Source organism: Arvicanthis niloticus, chromosome 3, assembly GCF_011762505.2.
Source record: "Arvicanthis niloticus isolate mArvNil1 chromosome 3, mArvNil1.pat.X, whole genome shotgun sequence".
Classification (NCBI taxonomy): Eukaryota; Metazoa; Chordata; class Mammalia; order Rodentia; family Muridae; genus Arvicanthis; species Arvicanthis niloticus.
The window spans coordinates 4,609,572-4,636,668 of record NC_047660.1 but is presented as its reverse complement, the minus strand read 5'-3'; the positions used below and the strand labels follow the sequence as shown (position 1 = coordinate 4,636,668).

The 27,097-nt window shown below is 41.2% G+C and overlaps 1 protein-coding gene and 1 pseudogene across 2 annotated transcripts in view; both read left to right on the top strand.

The window, feature by feature from the left end:
* Positions 1-27,097, top strand: part of Hs6st3 (heparan sulfate 6-O-sulfotransferase 3) — a 684,501-nt gene that overhangs the window by 515,675 nt on the left and 141,729 nt on the right. The gene's annotated exons all lie outside the window — the stretch shown is intronic.
* Positions 16,675-16,808, top strand: LOC117706397 (small nucleolar RNA SNORA48; annotated as a pseudogene).

Genomic DNA, 27,097 nt, shown 5'->3' with positions numbered 1-27,097 from the left:
ATTGGCACTGGCTAAGTCCCAGATGGTACCAGGTTTAATGCTGCATGTTCACTATGTAACCAAAGTATGGTGGTGATAGAATGGGGCATTGATAAATCTCAGCTGTCTGGACCCTGGGGAGGTAATTAGATCCTTCCTCCCTCTCCCTGGGGTGCATGCCTTGACATGTTCCAGAACAGACTGTTGATGACTTGGGTCTTATAAGTACTTGGAGAAAAGATGTCACCACTCCCTCCTCAGTGGCTCATCTATCCAGGGGCTATCTGAGCCCATGCAGAAGAACCCATCCTTCTTGCCTCTCTTAGTCTCTGTAGCGACGGCTGACACACCCATCTTCATCTTTAATTTCTGAAGAGTTGGTAAGCAGAGAATGGGGCACAATTGAATGGTTCTTTTATATCCTTGATTTCTTCCTATTCTTAGATAGAAATAACCTTTTCTTCTCTTTAGTGGCTTTTCCTATTAATTTTATATTCCTATCATCTTTGGCTCTGAATCCTGCTAGGAAAAAGATAGTGTTTAAAAATAGCTAAAACTCTAATAAAAGAGATGTATAATAAAGACGGTCTGTCCTAAGGCAAAACGTAGGAAGAGAGTGTCATCACGGCCTTTTGATTGACTTAGACAGTTCAGCCTCCGTTCCTGAAGGCAAGAAAGAATGGGAGAGAATTGGGTTTGTGAGGGAGAGGATAAAGCTGGAGCTTAAATAGGTTCATGCTCACCAACATGGATTCCAGCGAGGGGGATGCTGGACATTAACATCTGAGAGTCATCATCAACTCAGAGGCTATTTTTAAAGCCATGAAATGGGAAGAGCTCACCTAAGGAATATAATACAGAAAGAGCCCGGGGCTTCTTGGACGTTTAGCAATCTGAAAGAAGAAAAATCAGGAGGGAAAAAAAAGAACTCAGGGAAATGGCGGTTAGAGATGAAAGAGACAAAGGAAGGGAATGTGGTGCCCTGGAAACCAGATAAGGAAAAGCTGTAAGGGGGTGGGAGGGGCTAGCCGTGGCTGACGCTGCTAAGAGGTTAAGGTCAAGAAGGACAAGGTCCTTGTTGGCTGTGCCCTTGGTGGGAGCTTTTCTAGTGCTGCGATGGGAACAAAAGTCTGTTTAAGGCATCTCCATGAGAGAATAGCAGATAAAAAGCAAAGCGAGTGAATGCAGCCATCCTTTTCAGGGAGTTTGATATAAGGGGGCACAGAGGGGAGTTGAGATCAACAGCAAAAAAAGTTTTTTTTATAGATGTGAGAATTTCTAGCAGGGTGTGTACTAGTGAGAATAATTCAGGGGAAGAGAGAAATGGCGGTACCGGAGAAACAGGAAGTGGGATGGAAACAGCAGGGGTGGAATCCAGTGCACAAAGAAAAACTTGTGTACAGGTGGGATTGTGCTTTAAACATTTTAGACAACTGAAATGTTAAGTGGTTCTTATCGCATGTTCTTGAATGTAATGTTTTAAAGAATTAAAAACAAAGGAACATTTTAGGCTCTTAAGTATCTCCTTAACCTCTGGAAGACAGTCTATGCTGCAAATGGACAGTGACCAGCTAACAGGGTTAGAGACCATGCTGTTTGTGCAGCACAAAAGTGTTTGCTGTCATGTGGTCACAGCTGTTCTCCTTGGAGACACTAACATTCTGATCTATCTGTTCCTTGGTCTTTCCTCCTGAAATCTCCCATCAGGGCCAAGTGCAACCAAGGGGAGGCTGTGAACTTAGTGTCACCAAACACTAAGGATCAGACAATCATGTCCAGAAGGGTGACTCTGTCTAAAGCTGACCTCAAGAGAATCTTCTCTAGACCATATTCCTTCCCGATTCCTTATGGGTAGGGAGCGGCAAGCTCGCCTCATAGTCAGGAAAGCTCCGTGTGTACTGGCCCCAGCTGCCATTATTGCTCAACCAAAGTCAGGACTTCTCCTTTATATTCTTCAAGGACTTCTCATTTCCTGCCCCCGGGTTTATCTTTTCCCTCATATAATTGACAGTGGCGATTCAACCTGTCTCTAGAATGTATGCGGTATTCCTTTCCTAAATAGGACAATTACCATATAGTAACTGCAACAGATTTTTCTCCCAGGACAGCTTTAACAAAGTGCCACAGGTTAAGAGAGTTTGACAGAAACTTATATTTGTATAGATTTGAAGAGCGCGAGTTTAAGCCTAGTGTCTCTGCAGAAATGAATCCCGCGGAGAGACAATGTCTCTTTCAGACCTTGCTCAGTGATTTTATGTCTTCCTGTGTACATGCCTGTGTTTTAGACACCCTACCCGTGTTATAAACATACCAATCACATTGGATCTTGCTGTAATTTAGCCACTTCTGAACCGTCTCCCCACAGAAATCCACACACCCTTTTGGACCGTGCCTTAGAAATAAACAAATGGATTATGGAAGACCATAGTGAAGCCATCCCACACAGGAGGGGTTTATCCAATCTTAATTTTTTAAAAACAAAGTTATACCTAAAAACAACAATAGTTTTAGAAATCTAAGCATATTCCATGAATTACAGTGTCGCCAGCCCTATTTGTAATGCTTACTCCCTGACAGCAACCTCTTTCAAATGTTTCTCTGGCATTTATTTTCATATTTCTAAATACCAGGCACATGCTGATACTTATTCTTCATGATAAATATTATGCGCTGGCTCCACAGTATGGAATATGAGGGCTTTGCCCTCGGACCTCCTCCTCTACACTTCCTGCCTGCGGAAGTACAGATACATTCCCAAATGATTCGGCAATGTTTACTTTATTGTATCATGGATTGTTCCCAGTCCGCTCAAGCTTCCTCTTTCCTTTCTTGCATTGTATTGGCCTAATGCAGAGTTTAACATTGTCTTTTCCTTGGATCGGCTTTTCACCTGTCATTGCGGCCTCCTCAACCATTCTACGGGGCCCTTACAGAACAGCCAGACACACCAGCTCACCTCTGTGTCCCACCTGTTTCCTTGGCAACACATCTCCTTTAAGCTGATACTTCCAGCCTCAGCAGGACTCTAGACTGTTTCACGGTGGAGTTCCAAAGCCTCTCTCCCCTTCCATCCAGTGAGTACCATCCTCTCCCTCCTGTGTTGGTTCCTCCACATCTAGATTCCGGAAGTCTCTTACATTCCTCCTTCCTGTGGATGGGGACACACACTCCAGCTCTTTCTGAAGACGAGTTCCTAGAGAATGGATTTGTAGAGACTTCATGATTTTCTTACTTACTGGACAGTAAATCATATACCCATGCATTACGAGGATGTTCTTCACCATCAGATTTCTTAGAATATCTAAGAATCCCCATTTAATTTTGTCCCATGGACTCTCAGAGGCACACTATTTTTCTGTACCAAGTTATACCAAATAGGGTATCTTTGAACAACAGAAATGTGTAGTCTCACAGTTCTGGACATCAGAGGAGTAACACTGATACCAAATCAGCAGAGATTGGACATCAGTGCTCATGTGCCTTCCAGAAACTCTTGGCTTCTAGCTTCTTGAGCTTTCGACCCTCCCTCAGGCAGATTTAAGGCCAGCATCTTCCAGTATCTGATCTACCTCGACATCATTTTCTTTCTCTCTTTGTCTGTCTCTTCTAAGGACACTGGTGATGGCAATTAATATCCACCTGGTGATCTAGAATAATATCATCCTAAAGATTCTTAATCACATCTGTAAAGCTCCTTTCATAAATGTGGTGTCATTTATAAAGTTCAAAGGTGGGAGCAGCCATCTTTGGTGACACTGTTCAAGAGCAGCCATCTTTGGGTGGCACTGTTCAGCTGTGTATAAGAGGTAAACTAGAATTTCCTAGTTCTTAGCCAGTAGTATTTTCCCTCACTGATATTTCAAAATAATGTACTTAGGGGTTGGTTTTGATCCATCATTTTGCTTAGTGGACAATTTCATCTGTAACTCATGTATGTTATTTCAGAGATACTTTCTTTATTGATTTGGGAGTGATTTTTTTTGCCCTATAAATTTTCTTTGTTCTCTTTTAAAATAATTTCTGATAGTCATTTTTTTAACCCAAGTCTGTTTCAGCGAATTCTCTGATTTAATTGCATTTTCTCTTGAGCTCTACTCGTCTTAACTTTTTGGCCATAGTACCTGAGACAGGTTTTAAGCTTCTCCTATATTTTCTAACACTCCTCCTGATAGTTTCAATTTGTGATATTAAAATTTTAATGTCTAATATAGTGTTCCTCCTTTTTATAGCAGGCAATTCTTGTTTCACGACCATAATATATTTTTTTCTTCTCCGAGGACTTTTTAATATTAGGTTTTTAAAAAACTTTCTGAAATACTTTTCTTTTTTTCTTATTCTTTTTTTCCCTTTTTAATTTGTTTTACCCCCCTTTTCCATGTGGGAAGGACTCACCTGATGTCAGGAAATTTGATCTTACTTAACAGCAGAGTTATCAGATCTTAGAAGTTGATCACCCTCTTAGTGGATGACCTCCAAATGCCAAATTCTCCAAGTTTCTGGTATTTTCCCTCCCCAAAACTTTGTCCTGGAGGAATTAACCAGCCTGGAGCATTCTGGGAGCTAAGTGTAAAATAGCAGGCTGCTGCCCTCCTGAGAGCAGATTCTCACTTAGCCCCTGGCTAAGGGTACTCCCTCCCTCTATCCTTTCAAATGGGCTTCATATTCCTCGATTCCCTTGATTCTCGGTGTGCCCAACCTGTGACCCATGTGGTGTATGCAGATAAAGACAGCTCTGAATATGACTCAACATGAAACGGTAAACTTACTCAAATTATTTTGAGAATCTTTTGCAATGCATTTTGTAACTTGATTGTGCAGCTCATGAGTCTGAACTTTGTAGGTGAAAATGTTTTATCACAATGGCATACTCATGTCACATTGTCGAAAGGGCTATGTAAAAAGGAAAGCAAAAAGTAAAGAATGCCTTTTCGTGAAGCCTAAGAGACATGGGTATCTCTAATCTCTGCGTGTTTGGGGATATTAGTAATGCTCACTGGGAATATCTTGGCCTAGCCTCATCTGTGAATGCCCCACCCTCATCTGTGAATGCCCCGCCCTCACCTCTGAACGTCCCACCCTCATCTGTAAATGCCCTGCCCTCATCTCTGAATGCCCCGCCCCCATGTCACACAGGCGTGTTCTATTCACCTTTCATCCAAGCATGCTACTAAGATCTTTTTTGTGCTACTCTATCCTCTCCCTCCTCCAGAGAAAGATTTTTTTTTCTGAGTTTATATCTGCTGCACCTTACTGTTTCGTCGTGTTTCAGTTTACCATGCTTCACCACGAAGCAACAGTGATGACACCTTGAAATACTGGAAATACTGCAGTTTCTTAGCTAATGCTGCGCCACGCCCAGCCCAGCCATTCCTCCAGTTCAAGGTGAAGTTTCCTGTTCTGCTTGTTTTCATTGCAGGAGTCCTGTCTTCACCCCGGGAGTAAATTCTTTACAGAAGAAAGCATGAATCACAACACAACATACATACAACACTCCCCTGCTATAAATGGTTAATTTTAAATACAAATTTAATTCTCTATGTTTGGATCTTCTTAGATCTACATCTGAACTCTGATTTATAGAAAATGTAGGAACCATGATTTTAAATTTTAAAAGAGCAACCTTTGGGCCACTGAGATGTCTCTGTGTGTCAAAGAACATAAGACACAAGCCTGGTGGACTGATTCATTTCCATATAGGTCATGTCGTGAGCCAGATTCAATAGCTGAGTATCTGAAATCTCAGCACTTCTATGAAGAGATAGGAGGCAGAGGCAGGAGACTCTTGGGCTGGGATGGCTAGCATGTCAGGAGGAAAACAGGCTCTTCCTCCAAAAAGTACAAGGAGAAAACGGACTCATGAAAACTGTCCTCTGATCTTCATACATGGGCCATGGCACACATACACCGTACACACATGTAGATGTGCATTCAGTAATAAACTGAAACCCAGGGGAAATCAATATGTGTGCTTAATTCTCAACACTGAAAGATGAGCAGGAGAGACAGGAGACAGAGGAGGGAGGAGAAGACAGCTTGATACCTGCATGCAATCATCTTATGGAACTCACTGCAATGTTCAGTGAATATATGCCACTTTAAAAAACGCAGCATAAGTTTACCTTGAATTCAATTCTAAAGAGTGAACATTCGATTCACTTCATCGTGTACCAGGCAGGCCTTCCTGAAGGAAATGAGTGTGCTTGTTCTCATATTTCCAGAATGGAAGTGTCCCATGAAAGGATTCTCATTGATTAATCACCTTTTCTAAAAGGACGTGCCATTTCCAGTTTGGAAGTTTCTGCTTCTACCATTTGGTGGAAGAATACATTTTTCCAGCCTCTGCCTGGTAAAAGATGTGGTCTTCTCTGGACGTGTGGTTGGGTGCAGGTGCCTGGAAACACACAAGTAATGCGGCAGAGCGATTATCCGAGAGCTAAATGAGGGCTAAAATTGGATTTGGAAACCAGGTGGAAGCAGGTTGGAGGACACCTTTTTCACAGTCACTCTTAGCTCATGTGATCTCCCCTTGTGCTGACAGTCTTTTCCTTGGGCACCTACAGTCCTCTGATATATCAGGGGTCAGTCCCCTGCATCAGCCGAAGCCAGTCCTGGAGTGAGTCACTGCGGTTGACAGCTTGTGCTGCCATGTTTCTGTCCACCCCGTGCTTCACTTTCCCTCCTGTGACTTGTTCTTTCCTGGCCCGTGGGAGCAGCCCAGTGGCAGGCGTCATGTATGTATCTGCTTCTTAGCATGGGGATCTATGTAAACATTTCCAGGCCACCGGGACAAAGCACCACAGTCCCAGCAGCATAAACAGTACAGCTTTATTCTCCAGAGCTTCGGGGTCTCTAAATCCAAAAGAATGAGGCCAGTTTCTTCTAAGGCTTCTTTTTGTTCCTTGTGGGTTGCCCCCTTCTTTTGATAACTTCACAGGATCTTCCTTCTGTATGTGTCTACATCTAGGTGTTCTCGTATAACGGTAACAGTCATAGTGGGGGACTACTTACCCTAACGGCCTTAATCATTTCCATTAAAAAAAAAAACTAAAAACTAAAATTGTATCATATTCTGAATTACTGGAGACAAGAAATTCAACAAATAGATTTTGGAGAAACTCCACACTCCAGGAATAGTCACCATCACTGGCATGTCCAGTCCCATCATTGCCCTATTGGACACATGCATAATCACTGAGTTAGGTAAGACGGAATCATCAAGACATGAGTGGCTTCTGTGAGTAGTGGATAGCTTCAGGCTCAAGTTTATTTCCTGGATAAGCTGCCTTATGATTCCTTGCCCTACCCTAACCAATATTTACCACGGATTTTTTTTTTTTTTTTTACAATTGGAGTGCCATTCCCAGGTGCGGTGGTCTACCTTAAAGATTTTGAGGTCTAACTCATAATTTTCCAAATTATTTATGAATGCATTCTTCAGAAAAGAGCCAGAAAAGTTGACGGGTCTTGTGAAGTCAAGATAAATGACGCCTTCTGCTGCCGTTTCATCGGCAAGATCCATTACTCTGTCAAAGGAGTAATTTAGATGCCTACGATTTGTTCCTCGGAAAGTTATTTTGGTTCTTGTGGCACCTTCTCCCTGGGTGTGGTAATCAGCGTGTTCAGTGCTTAGCTTGAGACTCTCCCAGCAAGGGGAGTCAAGGTCACAGCGAACAAAGGCGGCCTCATGTTTGCCTGTTTTCAAATACCGCATCATGACGCAGGCACGATGGAGCAGAACAAGGGTCAGCTCTGTTCATGGCTGGGACCCTTCTCAGTTTAAATGGAGACCATTACTTGTAGCATCAGCTTGGCCTTGGGCTCTGGGACATGAAGAAAAAGCATAAGAACACATATAATAGTGTCCTTTGAGCATCGTATCTTCCTGTATTAAAGCAGGTAATTTTCATGGTTTGCATTTTTCTCTACTGAGATGAAACAAAATATAAGATAAGAGCCATCATGAAAAGAGGAGTTACAGGACTAAGGTGTCTGTCAGTTATGTAGTTTGACAATAGATGCAGTAGTCGCCTGGATCAAAAGCTACTCAACAAACAGGGCACAGCTGGAGCGGTGTTTCTACAGTTGCTGTGCACATTTCTTGATGTTTTAAATCTAACTTAGGCATGTGTATGTAAGTGTCTATACAGATACAGGCTATATATGTATACATATATTGTTATTTGTATGTTACATACATGCATATATCTGTATCTATCTATATATGTATATATATATGTATATATATACATACATATAACATTTATTCAAGAAAAATGAAGTGAAACAGATGGCTCTATATAATTTTCAATCCCTGGGCTTTAATTTTGTACCAAAATGAATTATTCTGAAGTTATGAGCAACTCTATGCCTCTGTGATAACTACCTGAAATCCCCTTCTAAGTCTTATGACATTGCCTTGTAAATATTTGACTACATTTCTTATTCTCTGCTCTTCCATTTATGCAACAGCAAACTCATAGAAATATTATTTTAGATTTAAGTGAATAATGTACTTTGTCAAATATTTACTTATTTATTGCTTCATTTTTTGTTTTTTAAGAACAGCAACAGCAACAAAGCTTCTTAGGACTTGGTCCTAGAATGGCAAATAATGTCCCTGTTTTAAGATATTATACCATTTTAGTTAATATTCAAACTCAAATCAAAGCCAAGTTCATTTCAGCAGCCATGTGGAGATTGACCCGGATGGAGCTTTTTGATTTAGACTCTGACTCATTTCATTACGTGCACAATGGCTGGTTACAGCACCGCCCATTGTTCTGACCAGTTCAGGGACTCTCACAGGTTACTGCATGACGACCATCTCCAGTGGGTAGGAAGTGAGCAGAATTTTAGGAGGATGCTTTTTATATTTGCAAAGTGATGTATTAAAATGTCAACCCCAGGCTCACCCTGAGCTCTGAGATGATAGGAAAATTACATCCCTTTCCTCAGCTGGTCATAGAAGAAAACAGACATCCCAAAGCAAGCAAGAAAATTAGCCCTGTGGCTCTGTGTGCTTGGTCATCACACCACCGCCTGTCTGGCTTGCCTCCTCAGCAAAACGTTCTTCTGTGCAGGTTATTTCAGTTCTATCTAGTGACATGATTTGGAGGTATAATCTGTTCTCTTGCTAGGTTGCTGGATAGGACCAGCATTTATCTCTGGGTTTGCATTTTCTTGATAGCATTTAAAGGGTGGAGGCCAGCCTCTTAGCATCTTAGCAAAGATGTCCAAAGTTGGCGATGACTTAACCATCCACTACAATGAAAAGCATGTCACCTCATAAAAATCTGTGCCCAGGCTTCTTTAAGCTTACTGTAGAATCCCTCCTTGCTAATCCCAAGATAAGCAGACCAAGGAGGTCTGACCTCACCTCCAAGGGCTATAGAAGTTCATAATGTGAACAAGGAACAAGGCAGATACACCCACACATCCATATAAGGGGTTCCTCACATTATTCTCCTGCTCCTACAAATAATGCAGTGATTAAAGGCAAACCTTCCTCAACAATTGCTACAAGGTAAAGCCCAAGACAATAGATTATTGGTGTGTTCCTGGCCATCAGGGTCTTGCTGTGTTTCCTTTTGTATTTAGCGTGAGTAACTCAAGTGCTCTCTGCCCCTTCAGCCACCTTTGTTCACTGAGGTCACCTGCTGGTTACTGTGGCAACAGAGCTGCATGCAGCCCATGTTCTTTGCCAGTGTTTTTCTTGAGGTAGATACCTCACATTCATTCATCAACCATTTAAGGGCATGACATGTTCCAGGACTCGGGAGTGGGATTAAAAGTACCAAGAGTCATGTCCCAGGTCTTGAGGCTTTGTTGAAGGGAGATAATAAAAAATACAGATACCCTGTACCCCAGAGGCTCTGCTGTAAGTCTGAAAGTGGAGGTAAAAACATGAAAAAAGCCTGCAAAGCATGCAGGGAGGTTAGACTCTGAGAAAATAAGAAAAATGACTCTTTGTCCTATCAACCTGACCTTCCAGGATGGTTTCTGCCTGAATGAAGCCATTGTTTGTTAACAGGAGAGACTGCCACAGTGAAAGGCCTTAGACCTCTTCTCTTACCTCACCCTAGCAGGGCAGGTCACTCAGTCAGGTGACACACTCTCCTTAGCACCTCAATTATTTCTCTACTTTTGGGTGGCATCCAGGAACCTTGTCATTGCATGGTCACCAAACCCTCCTCTACCAGGCTAAAAATATTGTGCAGAGCTCAACCCCAATAAGTAAAGAAGTCCAGACATCCTCCAGTCTTCTGGAGTGAGCAGTGACAGTCATCACCCTTTCCCTGAGGAGACAGTGTGTAGTTACACAAGGAATTAAATGCCGGGACTGAGCTCACACCTGAGGAACTCCTGTATGAGGACAAAGAAGATACTTTCATAACACGGGCCTGATCATGCATGCCTCAACAAGGATGTAGATAGTCCTTTATCAGAGCCCGGGACTATCCTGGTACAAGCTCATTATCAAGAGGCTTTCCCAAAGCTCTGGATCATATCCGTATGAAGTCTAGATCAAGCAACATGGCACATCAGGGATATCTACATTTAGCGAGATCTCTATAAATACTTAAGAATAACTGTTTGCTTGAGTCATAGGTATGCTAAAAACAAACAAAACAAAAACAAACAAGTAAAATCAGAAAAGGGTTGTAAACAACTGGGTTAAGTCAGAAAGTGGCCAGAGCTTGATTGTTTCAGAGTTCACCAAACAGTTTGGATTGCTGCCCCCATTAGGGGGGAGCCATATGACATTGAGTGGATTGTTTAAGGTTAATAGCCATCACTTGAAAGTAATTTTTTAAAAAGTTTGCAGTAGAAAGGAAGCTATTTGTTAAGTTCTCCTCCCTCTGTTCTTTTTTTAAATAATCTTTGAAGGTGCCATTTTAGAATTTGGCTTAGTGGCCTCTTTAGACTATGCATACTGGAGTCCATAGTTTTTCCTTTAATAAGAAAAATTATATTTAATTATGGAAATTATATTTATATTGGCTAGATGTCAAAAATAAAAGACACAGAAATGTTTTTCTGCTGATCAAAATCAGAGTGATGCATCAGATAATGAGGGCTTTAATAGTATCTTCCCATCATCCCTGCTTGCACGGCTAGAGACTGATCATCTCTGCCTGTTTGTCGTTTCACTCTCTGTAGCCGTCATGACCATTATTGGACTCTGAAGAAGCAGAACAGACCCCATCACCGGATAGAACCATCACTAGACTGCCCTGGCTTGGAGGGCATGCCTGGTTCCTAATTAGCCTTCAGTGCCAGTCTTCAAACATCCCCCCAAACACTGTGTGTTTTCGATGAAAGACTTTCAAATATGTATTCTTAGTGACAGATGATTTCTTCAAAGGAAACCCAATTTATTTAAAGCCTGGTCTGGAAAGTGAACAAAACCAGGCTGCTCAAGGGTGGAGGTTAGAATTTCAACATATTTTTTCATGTTTCTTCTTCTTCCATTTTAGTTTAGTAATTTTTATGTTGCCCAAAGTTAAAGCATGATGATGTTTGGATTTTCAGAACTTGGTTCTGTTTGCTGGTGGTAGTACGCTTGTCCTCCCGTGCATCTGCTTGTTTTCCGGAGTCTGTAATGAAAGTACCCCAAGCCTTCAGTAGAGAGGAGAAGTATTTCCTCCAGTTAGAGGGCTTCACACTTCGTAAGTCAGGTCTCTATTTAATGTGATTGCTTCCGTAGAATCTTAGCTCTTCCTTGGACTGAGCCTCTGGAGGCCAGGAAAATTTATTATTCGTCTTTGTGTCTGAACTGTAGTATTCCATAAATATTTAGGGAAGTTAATAATATACAATTTATGGTATACACATTGTTTTTCTTTTTTGAAAGCAATCAGTACACAGATTCATTAGTGTATAAAGACCATATTCAGACATATGTATTTGTAATGGCTGACATGCCCTCTTTACAGCCACAGATATTTATGGGATTCAGTGAGATGGCGTTTGTACATAAATATTTAGGAAGGACAATAATCTTGGAAGCATGTGATCTTCGCATCATTTATCTTTCTTTATATGCACAAAGCTTGGTAAAATTTTGCCTCCTAGAGACAAACGCTTTGCTCTCCTCTACTGAGTCCATGTTTCGCTTCTGTGCAGCTACACCTTAAGATGTGTAAGGCCACAATGATGCTCTGAAATATGCCGAATTATCAGAATGCCAGCTGTAAGCTGGGTAAATGGTGGAGAGTGGCTGTGACTCTAGAGGCTGCCCACGACTTTCAGAGAAGGAAGCGGTGGATCACGTCCAGGCTCTGGCAACTCAGTACCTGGAGTGCAGACCTGATACAAAGGAGACTTCATAATAGCAAATGCTGTTCATTAAGCTAAAGTGCTTCGGGTGAGTTCCTGGTGGAAACCTCATTAAAGGACAATAAAGGAAGAAGCCCTCTCATTGATATTTTAAAATAAATGATGGGCTTATTTCTTTTGTCTTGATCATGATGCGGCCTTGCATCAGTTGATGGATTTTTTTTCCTCATGTCTTTTGTTAGTACCCAATGAAAATCATTCCGGAAAAGCACCTATTAGTGTTATTTGAAAAAGGAAATTATTGACACACTGTCAGAAGCAAATTTACATCCCCCCATTCATTTCTATAAACCACAAATTAAATTACCTGCAGGGATTCTGTATGTCTTTTCTCTTTTCTATCTAAGACTCTGCATGCACTGCATAGAAACAATTTGTTTCAACAGTTTTCTCATGAGGTAACTATACACTATGTGTGGTGTTCTCTGGACTTCATGTACTGAAAACACCCATGTACTTTGAATACTGCCATGGGTTCAAGAGAGGAGTTGAATGGTATATTATTTATGATATTTAAATGTCACTAATTTATCCTGTGTGAGTCCAGCTATATATAACTTTCCCATAAAATCTATCTTATCTATGATTCAGTTGGAAATGTCAATTAAAGGAGGAATCTAATCTCATTAGTAAAACACAATGACAATACCATCATATTTGCACTTATCTGTCAAGCTGTGTTTCCTCCCACATTTTGATATTTTAATTAAACCTGGTATGCCTTGGCAGAATTGCTGCTGATGGACACTATCCTGGAATACAGTCTTTCTAATTTTGTATGTTCATTGCAACATTGTAACAGCCTAGATATTACCAGGTATTAAGGTCCTGACATTACTCTGACACATGCACAGTTAGTTTATTGCTGTCATTTTGTTCGGAGCAAGTGTCAGCCAAAGCATATTAGAAGCAGAGTTTAGCCATCGACCCTAACATACATACATACATACATACATACATATTCATATATACATACACATAGAACATACATACTTATATATGCATACACACAGAACATACATACATATTTACATACACATATGCACTAGAACATACATACATATTTACATATACATGCACACAGAACATACATGCGTATTTATATATACATACACACAGAACACATATATGTATTTACACATGCATACGTACATATTTAGGTTTCTTTGGAACCTATACATGTACAGATACAAACTGTGATAAGGAAATCACCACTTCTAAGAAAACCCCGTCATATTTTAACTTCTATGACTGTTAATAAACCACTTCCTATGTGCACAAGGAAGGGATGTGTATCCGTTCTCTAGGAATGACAAAAAACAATCGAATAGAAGACGAGGACTTCTACCTCTGGTTACAGAGCTTTGTGGGAATAAAATCACAAGTTGTGGAGTGAAACTTTAGAGGGATTGAGATTTGCAAGGCTGCATTTGAACAGTATGTTCGGTTTTAGTGGAAATAGGCATTTCTGGGCCAATTTACTCCACATACCTTTTTGATTAAAATAATCTTTTTATGCTAAGAAATGGTCAAGGTAAAGCTAGGGGACTAAGTCCATTTCTAACAGGCTTTATTTATCTAAAGGTAGTTAGACACGTGCACTTTTGGAGAAATTATATTTTGGTGAAGCAGGTTAAAAGTCCAATTTCACACACAGACACACACATACATACACGCATACACACAGATACATATATACATATACTCATATACACACATACATATGCACATACATATACACACTTGCACACACATACACTCACACACCCATATATACACACATATACACACATACACACACATACATACACATATATACACATATACTCACCCACATACATACATACATACATACACACACATACACACTGTCACAATAAACTACTAAACTCTGGATGTAGCAGTTCTGTATTTCTTACTCTAGAATTTCTATCTGGAAATATGGGTGAAATAATGATGTTTTCTTGCTTTTATTTTATATTTAAAGCCTTTCTGAATATGTGTTTTCATTCATTTTTATATGAGAGTCTCAGAAAGTGGTGTTCTTTAAACTATATCTCTGCATATCTAGAGACACCATCTTTTATGGATGTTGAGTTTTTTAACTGCTGAGTAACTTACTTGAGTGTTGGTGTTAATATCTGACTTCCTCCAATACTTTTGAAGCAGATTATTTACTTGTAGTTTGAAATAGAAGAGGAATTAGGTCCGGGAGGCTTAATGGATGCTTCTAGGACCTGCTTTGATGTTTAAAAATAAGAACCAGATTCTCAAAGTACACTTACTGGTTAAGGATGCTCACTGCCAACGTCTCATAGAAATGGATTCTTTTCCAAAAGTAGCCTGTTGGCCTCAACTAAGAACAGACTTTGGTTGACTTCTGGAGAGCTGGGATATTCCCATCATGACATCATCCTCATGACATCATCCTCATGACGTCATCCTCATGATGTCATCCTCAGGCTCAACATCCTTTCATACTCTTGATGCTTTCGCTGGAAGCTCTAACCTGTTCTCATTGTGTAGTGAAGCTCCATGGTATGAAATGCACAGCTAAGTACCGTCCACTTCACAGCGGCATGCATCCACAAGGTCGGTAGCAGCTGACCCATCTGAGAAAGGAGCCATGAGATGTGTTGAAATGCTATTTTCCAGGATAGTGACTGTTAAATATCCTCTGTGCATGTAATACATGTGAATACATTGCACGCCACACAAACATACTTATAAAACATAGATGGGTTTTGTTTTCTAGCTCACAGCAAAGGCATATGAGAAAAAAAAAAGACAATCAATACATAAAATGAGAATTCAGGACACAGCACACAGCACTCAGAAATCACCCGTTTGGCAGGGGCTGGTTTCTTAATCTGACAGTCTTCTATTGCTTAATAGATAAGTATCATAACTATTATTCTGTCTTCTGTGATGCCAAAATAAACCAATGAAAAGTGATAATGGAGGTTGAACCAATCATTTTGGCATTAAGTAGACCAGATATTGATTATTTTACTTACGTTAAAAGGATTTAAGTCAAAGGGATTTATATGTACATAGTTTATTTCTCTTCTTACATCAATTTTTTGACACATAAAAGATAGAAATAGAATTGCTGTTGGCTCTTAAGTATTTGGTGCAGAAAGATAGAAGATCCAAATCCACACTGCATGCAGTTGTGGTGCTCAGCTTTGCATCAGAAGCACATGTTTACAGTCCCGATCAATCATTTGTGTAACCGGCTCCCTATCACTTGTGTACAGTATTCATACTGCAGAGAGAAGGAAGGTGAAATTAGTTCACTAATTTGATTGACATATATGGGACGTACACAAATTCAAGGCATTGTACAATGAGAAGCATCCTTTCTGTAGGTTGTACAGTACAAAATTATGTCACTTTGTCACACAGTGTGTGTGTGTGTGTGTGTGTGTCCCATGATGGAACCAAGAGACAAAGAAAGTAGAACCATATGTTAACAGACCAAACACCCTTTTTCTTTTAAATTTTTTTAATTTTATTTTTTATTGGATATTTTATTTATTTACATTTCAGATGCCATCCCCTTTCCCCTTTTCCCCTTTCTAGAACCCCCTATCCCATTTCCCTTCCTCCTTTTTGCTTTTATACCATTTTAATTACATGCAAGTATTAAGGTCAGTTCTAGGTTGAGGGTCTAGCAATATAATAGATGCAAATAGTCAAGGAACAAGCAAGACAATAAACACAAATAGTCAAAGAACAAGCAAGGTAATAAACAAAATTATCACTGTTTCTAAGGGCTTATCAGGATGACCAAAATATCTGAGCCAACTTCCCTGTCCTAGCCCAAAGTCATTTTCATATCTGAAGCCTACTTCCTTGTTCTAGCCTAAGATTTAGATTCCTGCCTAAAATTACTTCTTTGTTCTAGCCTAATGTCAGATTCTTGCCTGAAGCCCACTTCCTTGTCCACAACCAATATCTCCTTTTAAAATTTATTTATTTATTTACTTATTTATTTATTTATTCATTTATGTTTTGCCCACATGTGTGTCTATGTGAGGGCACCAGATACTCTAGAAATGAAATCACAGACAGTGGTGAGCATCCATATGGTCTCTGGGAATTAGCCCAGGTCCTCTAGAAGAGCAGTCAGTGATCTTAACTGCTGAACCATCTCTCCAGTCCCCAGATGTCCTCTCTCAATTGTATAAAGGGAAAAAGAACAGCTATGGTGTTTAAGTCCATAATTTGCTCAGCTTCCAGAGCCGTGTGCATCTATCCATGCTCATGACATATTGTCTAAGTTCTTTGCCAACTTTTATGGACTAGAGAGCAAGTCAGAGAATGGAATGTTAAACATGAATTGTAGTCCCCACCCCCAGCAATAGGCAAAGTGACAGCGTGTTGGTAGTGTTGATCTTATATCAGTCAGGGGCAGAGCAGACGGTTGTGTTTTCTTCATCCTAGCTTGATGGTGGCCAAAGCTCTCTTATGCCTAGGACTCATAAAAATCAGATAAAATCAAATCCAAGCATCAAAATGAGGAAGGGGGCAGGCAGATTGGGACCTGTGGAATGCTATGTCACCCACAGACCCGCCCTCCCTGTGCACAGCCCAGGCAGGCCATAGATACCAGCTTGCTGCCATGCATGCAGCATGGATGGAGGATGTCACCCATGTGTTTGTCAGCCACATGGCCAGCCTGCAGCTGGAGCCACCACAGTGGGCAGGCATGCCATGTTCAGATGGGAGAGAAGAGAAGTGGAGCAGCTTGAGCGTTGTGGAGAGGTGGATCTGGAGGCTTGAGGATGAGAAGAGTAGCCTGTGGTGAGTGACCAGCCCTGCCACTTAGGGCCACAGTGAGGTCCCAGCCGAAGATGCTGCTGAGGGCTAATTCTGAGTCTGTGCCTATGCAGAGGCAGGGTTCAGTGTTTATGTCCCTCGTGGATCCTATTACCCCCAGAGAACATGGTCTGTGGTCAGGCCAGTTGACAGGGACCACACGGATGAGCTAGCCCTGCTCCTCTCCAGCTGCAACACTTGTGGGACAGTGCCCTGCACTTAACCCGACAACACAGCACAGCTGACCCTGGTAGCAGGAGTGCAGGTGAGCCAGCCTAGAGGGTAAGAGCATGGGAGAGCTGGCCCTGCCACTAGTCTGTTGTGAAATGGCATTGGTGTGAGAACAACGCCTCTCAGGCTGACCCTGGGGTCATGAGAACAAGGGAGTGATCCCTGACCCTTCACTGGCTGAAGCATGGAGCACTCAGGAGAGCTGACCTTGCACCTTGCCTGGGCAACACAATGGACCTGGCCCTAATGGCAAAGGCACAGGTAACCCCTGAGAGCCCAGCCCCTCACAGGCTGCAGCACTTGGGAAAGCTGGACCAGTGCCTTGACTAGGCAGCACATTGGAGCTGGCTTTGGAGGTATGGGTGCATGTGAGCGTCCCAAAGGGCATGAAAGCAGGAGGGCTGATCTTGCCTCCAGCCGATGGTGGCATTGGGTAGCTTTGCTGGAGTGCTTGCCCTGATGGTGCAGATAAGGGAGAGCCAGGAGGCTGACCAGCTCAGCTATGACCCAAGTCCACATTCAGGGCTCTTAATTGTCCCAACCCAAAATCTATATCATCTGTAAATGGCCGGGGCACATGAAAGAGCCAGTCCTGGCATTCCAAAGGTATGGGATCTCTGTGACACAGGCCAACAATAGGATAACCAGGAGGGGTCCTGATGAGGATCCAGGATTGATGGTGTCGCAGAAGCCAGAGACTTCAAGACAGACCAATGGCTTATTGCAGTAAACATTTGCAAGTAAAGATGTGTGGGCAGAGGGATGGACTGTGGGACACACTGTGACATACTACAGCTTCCACAATGACATGGTTTCTATGCTTTGTGTGTTTTATTTGGGGGGAGATTGCAAGGGCAAACTGTTGATATGAGAAGGTAGGGAGATTAGAGGGACTGGGGCACATAATATAAAAGTCACAAAGAATCAATAAAAAGTTAAAAAAGGAGTTGGAGAGATAGCTCAGCAGTTAAGAGCACCAACTGCTCTTCCAGAGGTCCTGAGTTCAATTCCCAGCAACCACATCGTGGCTCACAGCCATCTGTAATGGGATCTGATGCTCTCTTCTGGTGTGTCTGAAGACAGCAACAGTGTACTCATACTTAAAATAAATAAATAAATAAATAAATAAATAAATAAATAAATAAATCTTTAAAAAAAATAATAAAAAGTTAAAAAAAAACACACTGCCAAAACTGTATTTTAGGGCACAATTAATGACACTGACAGAAGAATTACAGGGACATAGTTTTGGGGATATATTTAAATGAAAATCACTTCATTTTTGGAGTGTACTACTGGCCTCTTTTTTAAAACTTTGTATTAATTCTTTGTGAATTTCACATCGTGCACCCCAATCCCACTTGTCTCCTCATACCTCCATATCTCCTCCCACCCTTGTAGCCTCCCTGCCAAAAACTAACTAAAATGAAATCATATATATATATATATATATATATATATATATATATATATATATATATAATGAAATAAAAATAAAATAAAAACATCTCGCCATGGGAGCTGCTGTGTGTCACAGTGTGTCACACACATCCTTTTGTCCAAACAGTTTTACTTGCAAATGTTCATTACGATGAGTCGTTGGTCTGGTTTGCTTCGGCTTCTGCTACACTATCGATACAGGATCCTAGCCCGCTGGGAATCCTCTTGGATACCTGTTGTGTCAGGAAGACCCTGCAGCTTTGAATATGTAGGACTGGCCAGTTCACCAGCTCTGGCAATTCATAGATGAGGTAGATGTTAGGGTGGGCCAACTCAACGCCCTGGATTTGGGCCTGGGTAGTAGCTGAGTTGAGTTGTTCAGCCCCCAGGCTCTCCTGTGCCCAGGACACCAAGGCTAGCTCTCCCACTTTGCCCAGGTGAGGGGCAGGGCCACTTCTCTGCATGCTGGGAATGGTGAAGTGCTGAGTGGGGGCATCTCTCCTCTGCCCACACCAGTACACTACCTGTCCCCTCTCACATCCTCCAACGTCTATATGGCCTTTGGTGGTAACATGGGCCAGGGACATCGACCCAGACCTTGCTGCTCCAGATCTATGGACCCAGTCATGGGCCTCGGCAGGGCAGCATGATGAGCTAAGACACCGTGGCCTCAGGAGGCAGCGCAGGCTACCCACAGCAGGCTGCCCCTCACCACATTCCAGTTCCAGTTCCAACTGACTGCATAGTGCACAAACCATTGTGCTTCTCTTTCTCTCCTATCTCTCTAACCCTCACTAGCTCATCACAGTGGCCCCTGCCTGCTGCCACATGGCAGACGTGCCTCTGCGTGTCTTCTGTGGCACCCGCCTGGCAGCAGGCACGGCCTAGAGTGTACAGCTTTACTTACCTGAATCATTATTTTCATGCTGGAAATGTAACCCTTCATTAAGTTTTCATCCTCGGAGGAAGGACTGCGCTTGTAGTTACAGATTACACTTCATTGACCTCTCTCTTTACCATACGTGTCTTCCTCAATCCAGGGTCTGCTTTGCCTTACCAACAACCTAAAATGCATTCTTTTTTGTTTATTAATTCAAGCAATTGATGCCCTTTCAAGATAACTGTCACAAGTGAAGAGGTTTGTTTCAATGGATGCAAAGAACAGACTGTCATTTATTTCACAGTGATTATTTATACTTCTTTAATAATTATACTCTATTGGCTGGTGAAGAGTGTAGAAATGGCGCTTAGTAAAACTCAGAGGCCAAAGCCGCCCAAACTGTGTATTGAATTATCATGCTTCCTATTGACACAAGGCGACTGAACCGATTCTCAGGCTCTGATGCCATGTGTTGAGTTTGCCAGCACATCTGAGATGCAGTGACTGGAGCATCCAGTCCCTTTTTTTGTTTGTTTGTTTTTATTTTTCGAGACAGGGTTTCTCTGTGTAGTCCTGGCTCTGTAGACCAGGCTGGCTTCAAACTCAGAAATTCGCCTGCCTCTGCCTCCCAAGTGCTGGGATTAAAGGTGTGCGCCACCACTGCCCGGCTCCAGTCCTGTCTTAATTTATTAGATTTCATAATATCTTCACCCCTAAGACGTATGTGCAAGATTGCTGCTTCTGTTAAATATGATCTGTAAAACTGTCTAATAAAGCATGAAGGACTTACCAATGAGGCAGTTCTTGGGGTTAAGAAAAGTCATGTGTTTGTACCAGGCCTTTCATAATCAACCAAGGTAACATTGTGCTACCAGTCTTGTTCTGATCACTGCGCAGGAAGCTCTAGATGCTAACAATGACATCTGTAACTAGAGATGATGAACACGCGGTGTTACACATAATCTTACACATTTATGTTATTTTAAAGATATATGCCTGTTTATCTGTGTGCATGTATGCTGATGTACAAGTGTTTGGAGGGGCTTCCAGAAGACAAAAGAGGGAATCAGATCTCATGGAGCTGAAGGTGCAGGTGGCTATGAGCCAGCCAGTGTTGCTCTGCTCTTCTGAAAGTGCTTTTAATTGCTGAGCCATCATCTCCAGCCCCTGTAGAGATATTTTATTAGGCATCTGTTGTCTATAGTTACCTTTCGTGTTCTCCACCACTATGTAATCCAACATATGAGATAACCAGATATATAAAATATGGTGTGAGGTACTTAACATTCCCTGCAGGGAGCAGCACCATTTAATTTATGCATACTTGCTGTCTCCTGTCCTCCAGCTCTCTCTTCTCTTTTTCATTAAAGAAGTGCTGCAAATACCAAATATATACTGAAAATACCAGAAGAAACTTTGTTTTCTTATAAATTTGATTGCACAAAATTTTCACTTTTGTAGATATTTCCAGCATAATGAATATAAAAATAATTCTGTGGGGAAAAAATAATATGTTCAGTGAAATAAATGTACACCCTCCACCCCCAGTGAATAAATTATTTTATCCATAACAGCAAACTTGTGTGGGTTAAGGCAGGCTATTAAAAGTTTCCCTGGAATGGAAGTTCTGAGTTTCTGAGTTTAGGATAGATTTTTATGATGCAACACATTGCAGAGCTGGTGTGTGTTTGTGTGTTTGTTTGTGTGTGTGTGTGTGTGTGTGTGTGTGTGTGTGTGTGTGTCTAAAGTTGACTGGAAGTCAATTACTTTGATTTTGGACAGCTTTTGTTTGTATACTACTCAGAAAGGGTTAACTCAAAGATTGACAGTTGCTATGACTTTGGCATTTTGTATTTGTGGAAAATGAAGGTCAGAAGGTCAACACTAGCCCATCTTTGAAAACACTGGAGCAAGTGCCATCTTTAAAATCAATCTAGGGTCTGGAGAGCTGGCGCAGCAATTAAGAACATTGTTGTTTTTACAAAGGAGCCAGGTTTGATCCCTTGCACCCACACAGTGGCTCACCACCATTTGTAACTCCAGTTACAAGATTTGATGATTTCTTCTGACTCCCACAGGCACCAGGCACACACACTGTACACCTATATGCACATAAAATAAATCAAACTTTAACAAGTGAACTGATGTTTCGCTTGTGAGTCCACATTGGGGGATTTGTGTGACTGACATCATGTAGTTGGTTGTGGAAGAGAGATCCTAACTCTTGGAATACCTTGTATGTGAAGAATGGCAGATTAGAGATACTTCCTGCTTCCCATTTTTAACTGATGCCTGAACCTTTCCAAGCCTTATGCAGGATATCAGTGCTTAAGGAATAATAGAGAGAAGATGCCCACCTGATGTACAGGTTTGTCCTAAGCTTGCAAGCTGTGAGATCCGCAACCTCTGAATCTGAAAGTCTTCTTGCTGGTGAGTTCTTCTGTCATGAGTGTATGAACTCCATATCCTCTGAGATTACTTTAGCATAAGGAACCGTGTTCATAGTTTTCATAAAATAAGCTGTCTGTCACTTTACAAAGGACCAGATGTCATGTCCCTGATACAGGTGCTTTCTTCAGCCCTCACAGTGATTAGCATAGGAGGTACCAGCATGCTTTAATAATCCCCATTTCCTAGACACTCCACCCTTAAAAGTGTGCATCTTTCATAGAGCTGACCATTGGCTTGTTTCCAAGTGTGCTGAAGTTCTGTCATGAGGCTCCTTCTGTCCTCCAGTCAGAAGAAGCAGTGTCTACTATTTGGAGCCTCTTTTAGGTGCCCATAATGCAGTTAGATCAGCAACGAGGTTGGATAGCACAGTGGGTACTGTCACCTTTCAGAGTCACAAGGCATTCTCTGCTCACTTAACTCATTACCCTGACACAGGACAGCACAGTGTGTACCGTTGTCTCTCAGAGTCACACAGGGTTTTGTACTCAGCCAGCTCACTGCCCCAGGTAATTTCATCTTTAGTAAAATGAACTTAATCAAAATGCAGCCTTCGTGGGTATATTCTGAGAGTTGGTACAGTGGCATGCATGCAACAAGTTGTGCACAGTCAACACGCTGCAAATTCTGACCACTTTCAGGCCACTCTAGGACATATGTGTCACTAACCTTTTTATAGATAGAATATAGAGGATCCAGAGTTTAAATCCAACTTTTTGTGACAATCAAGTCCAAATCCTTCTCTATTTCCCACAATTTCCCCTCATCTAAAGTGCTAAAATATTCATCTATAGCAGTTTAACTTTTGTAGTAAACTGTCGTCACTGATGCAGCTCATGTAACTGTTCTATCTCTCACTGTGCAACCGTGGTATGAGGACTGGTACAAATGCATGCCTAAAATATCACAGGGGTCTCAAAACTGTGTTAATTCATTGCTTAATGTCAGGATCATCAATTGTGTTGGGACAGGTTTTTTTTTCTAGTATAATTGTGTGATTGGTTGACATATGTAAATGTGAAAACCTACTTTACAGGCATGAAAGGGATTCACTAGAATCTTTGACTCATTTTAAGAGACAGATATGTAAGAAAAACAAGAGGGGAGACTGCTCTCTTCTCTACTCTTCCTTCAGGATCCTGTGTTTGTCAGTGGGTTTGGTTTGAGAAGCAGAATACTAATTGCAGATAGTGCTAGTCATGGGCCCCTCTTTGTCACAATGCTATTCCATGTCCAGCTTGATTTCTATATTAGAGTTGACAACCTGGCTGTTTGATAGCCTAGCTACCCAACTGAAGGTTCCCAGGAAACACAAGTGGGGAAATTGGCCTGTTTGAGGAAGGCCCTGGGTGCCTTTAAGTGTTCATGTTCTGAATTGCAGGGGAGAAAAGTGTAGATGGATGTGGGCAGAAACTATGTCACAGGGACTGAACACTGTTAGGTCCTGGATTGAGAGATTTGACTCAGTCTTTGAGCCTTCACGAGGGAGACTAATGCCTTCCCATCCTTGCCATATTAAGTTTAAAGTATGAACTCCTCTTTGCATTAAATGAAATAGAAACTTTAAAGGAAAGCTATCATTTAAAAAAAGACCCACTGGAAATGAATAACTGATGGATTCTGAACCCTAGGCAAAAGTGCAAGCATACCAAAACGTTTGGTTTCATTACTCAGGTTATAATTTATATGCAGACGTAGTCTGCTGTGTGTGATTTACTATTCAGAATGCAATCAAATCATCTTTGTTTGATAGATTGGTATTTTGAGTTTTCATAACAAAAGCTTTTCTGCACACTATTGCCCGACTCCCTTCCGACTTGGTATTTGAAACTAGATAATGGGATATCTTATAAATATAACACAGGCTTCTCCAGGGTGAGCCCCAGGACCTGCATGGATCATCTGAAATGAAAGCCATCTCCCAAGCAAGGAGGGAACGCAGAGAAAGTGATGTTGGCTCTGGCATCTTATAATACTTACCTGCAATTGCTTGGGCAGAGACTACCCTTCTGGCATTGCCAAGGACTTCTGAAATTGTTGAAATGCATTTTTGATCACTTTTCCAAAGTGTTTCTATATAACTATCACTAGTCTTCATGAAAACTACCCAGAGATGGAGAAATAAGAAAATCTATTCCAGGCACGTGCAACAGTATTCATGTGAAACGAACACATTGGAGATATAAGAAAATAAGCTGGATTTTGGCTTTTATTGTTCTTGATGTTACTGCTCAGCAGTGACAATTTTTACAGGTTTTATTCTTTAAGTTAGGAATAAATGCCAATGTAAAGCATAATAGGAGCATAAAATAAGTTGGCTGTTGAGGCTGCTCAGCAGGTAAACATACTTATCATCCAACTTGGTGACCTGAGTTTCATCCCCAGGACCCATGTGGTAACGGAAATAAGTATCTCCATCACATTGTCTTTTGACCTCCAGAGAAGCATGCATGCAACATGCCTGCATCTCTGCACATACACACAAACCAAAATGAATAAATGTAAAACAAAGAAATCTAGAGTGGAACACGGTTCTTGGTATCCAGCAAGTTCTGGACATTTTTCCATTTTTTTTCTGGAACTGTAGATCATCTGTCCCACTGGTCAACTATGATGTTGTCTACATGACAGCGAACACTACATCGGAAAGTGGTAAATCCACATGCATGATGGATTTGGGCCTGCTTCATTTCACATCTTAGCAAAATGTTTGTTTCAGACTAATGTGTCCTGACATACGGAGGGGGTGTTTGAAGCCAAAATATTTAAATTGCAGCTGCTCGTGATTGATAAGTTGTCAGAGGGCCATGTGTAAACGATTGTGCTGGTGACAAGCTACTGCAGATCAGGGATTTGAACAGGAAAGTAAGCAGTAGACTGAAGACGGTAGCCAACACTGCCTTCACTCTAACAAGAGTTCTGTGGCCCTTGAAACAGTTGACTAGTTCAATGAAATAACTCTTTATTTTTTTTTTAACAACTGATAATTATAAATAGAAGGACGGGAAACATGATCAGAATTTAAATGAACCACATGGTTTAAGCTTTTGACTTTGGGAGATGGCACAGTTGGCCTAGCTTCTTCTGACAGTGGGTTGGCCAGGTCGGGCAGCCCTGGCCTACGCTACTTTCTCTTCATTTTCTTTTCTGTTCTTTCGCCTTTTCCATCTTGGAGGTTTTGTTTAGTTGGTTTGGTTCCATGCTCAAATTGGTGACTATCCTAAACTCTCACTAGGTAATGAGATGATATTAAAAAAAATAATAATGTATTTAGAGTTTATGCAAAAGAAATGAATTCCCACACGAGACCCTGGTTCTTACTCTTACCCAAGGTGCCGCCTTATGTCACTGGGCTCTTTCCAGCCAGTCACCATTAGGTGACAGTGGCAGAGGTGGCTGCTCAGCAGGGCATCTTCAAGGACGTGGGAAGACAAGAATGCAGTCAGAAAATACTCTTGAACTCTACCACTTTCCCAAGCAAAACCATGTTCATGGCGACTAAGGCCAAGACAGATATTTAGAACATCAAAGGTTAATCCGTTCGTAATTAGCTAAGACTGATATTTTTCAGATTCACTAAAAAACGTTGTTAATGAAGAAATGGCTTCTGAATTTCTGAGGAATTATGTAGCCTTGGGGATCTTTCCGATTTCAGAGTATAACCAAGGACACCTACCAATATTAGGAAGCCCACATGTTCTAAATCTGTTGGGAACTCTAATCACAGATTGCTTTTAGAGGGCTTGTGCAAATCCTGAAGATGAACATAATTAGACTATATTAAGATTCTATACTGAATGATTCAGCAGCATCTATTTCTATATGAATATTAATAACATTTCATGGAATAACAGATGTTCATTTATCTTTTCTTTTTCTGGCATAGCTATTCTTAGTCAAATGTGTAAATAAAAATGTATATTTTCTCATTCACTTGTTTACTAATTTTGGCCTCCTATTAGTTCTTTTGTGTTTTATTTATTCTGTGACTTGTATTCAGAATTATGCAACTGAAACTGCTACGCTAAAAGCAACTGTGTAGGAGAAAAGATGCTGGTATTTGCCTGGCGGTTTTTCTAACTTGCTAGTTCAGAGACGCTATACAGTCTATCCCTCACCAAGTTCCTGATGTAGCCTTTGCCTGACAAGGCCATTGGACCAGATGGTGATGCCCATTTGAGGACCAAGGCTTCATACTCAAGTACAGTGATTCCCCCAGGACTGAAGTTCATCAATACTCCTAATTCAAATGTATATTTTAGATCCTCATAGGAAACTCACTTCTTCTACTTCAATTCAGGAAGTAAAAGATACCACTTCTTTCCTAACTGCACAGTTGATAGTTAAGAAATCTGGTTGTCCTGTACCATGTATACATACATCATATACGTATACATATACATATACATATACATATACATATACATACATATACATATATACACATACACACACACATATATATGTATCTATCTATCTATCTATTTATCTATAGATAGTGACACAGATATATGTAGTGGGAAAGTTCTTTGGGGTTGCATAGGAGTGGCTGTGGGCTGTGATCTAAGTTATTTCTGTTATTCATTCTGGTGGCAAAAGAATGACTGGCCAGCCATAGGCAAAACCTAGCGATAGTTGGGCAGACAGGTGTTCGAACCCCCTCACCAAGTCTAAGCCATGCTGGTGCTTTCTCACTGCCTTTCCCAATTCCCAGCCCCATGTCCAGAGTTGTTTTGTAACTGACATCACATGGTTTCCAATTTCACTCCAGATGCACATACATTTCTGTTCTCAGCAACCATTTATCACTTATGAACCAAAATTCTAAAAGCATCTGAACTTATAGTGGTCAGAGCCTTCTCCTGTTTACAGACTAACATATCTATTATGCATCGTCTATTGTTTTGCATTTAATGCGGGAAAACTCCATAAACTTGATATATGGAAAATGTTTGT